This window comes from Gracilinanus agilis, chromosome 4 (genome assembly GCF_016433145.1).
Source record: "Gracilinanus agilis isolate LMUSP501 chromosome 4, AgileGrace, whole genome shotgun sequence".
Taxonomy (NCBI): domain Eukaryota; kingdom Metazoa; phylum Chordata; class Mammalia; order Didelphimorphia; family Didelphidae; genus Gracilinanus; species Gracilinanus agilis.
This window is the reverse complement of record NC_058133.1, coordinates 441,312,074-441,312,743: the sequence shown is the minus strand read 5'-3', so window position 1 is coordinate 441,312,743 and position 670 is coordinate 441,312,074. Positions and strand designations below refer to the sequence as shown.

Below are 670 nucleotides of genomic sequence, written 5' to 3'. Positions count from 1 at the left end.
GTTTTTCTGGGTCGTTTCAGCCCCTTGGGCTTTTTATTCCTTTAAATGTGACCATATCTTGGGAGGCACTTGGTGTGTAATGGATTTTGAATCAGAATAACTGGGTTCAAATCTAGTTTCTAGCTGAGTGAACCTGGACAAGAAATAGAACTTTTCAAAAGTTTTCTCATCTGTAAAATGGGGATGATAATACTTGCGCTAATTACCTTAGAAGGATGCCTCCTTTATGGCAAAAAGGTATATAGTTAATCAAAACAAATCAACACATTGTCCATATCTGAAGTAAAACATTGTTAGATGCCATAAAAAAGATGGCAGTGCTTCCATCATATTGTAATGTAAAGGCAAGTAGGGCACCTTCCATTTTTCTCAGAGAAATTACTAAACTCTTCTAGTTTCACATAATACAGTCACACAAATTCCCAAATTTTCAAACAAACAAAAACCCTGAAGATCACCTGTGTTGGCCTTTTATTCTATGCTTGCTCAGCTCCCAATTTGGATTTCAAAAAATCTAGATTTGGAGCAGAAAGGAACCTTAGAGGCCATCAAGTTCATCTTACAGAAGGCAAAACTGAGGCAGGCAGCTAGGTGGTACAGTAGATAGGCTTGAAGTCAGGAAGATTCATCTTTCTGACTTCAAATCCAGCTTCTGTCATCTTACTAGCTA

The 670-nt window shown here is 37.6% G+C and overlaps 1 non-coding gene across 1 annotated transcript; it reads right to left on the bottom strand.

The window, feature by feature from the left end:
- Window positions 1–281: 281 nt before the first annotated feature.
- Window positions 282–408, bottom strand: LOC123248274. The gene has a single exon (XR_006506336.1). It is a non-coding gene; the product is annotated as a U6atac minor spliceosomal RNA (small nuclear RNA).
- Between the last annotated feature and the right edge of the window lie 262 nt (window positions 409–670).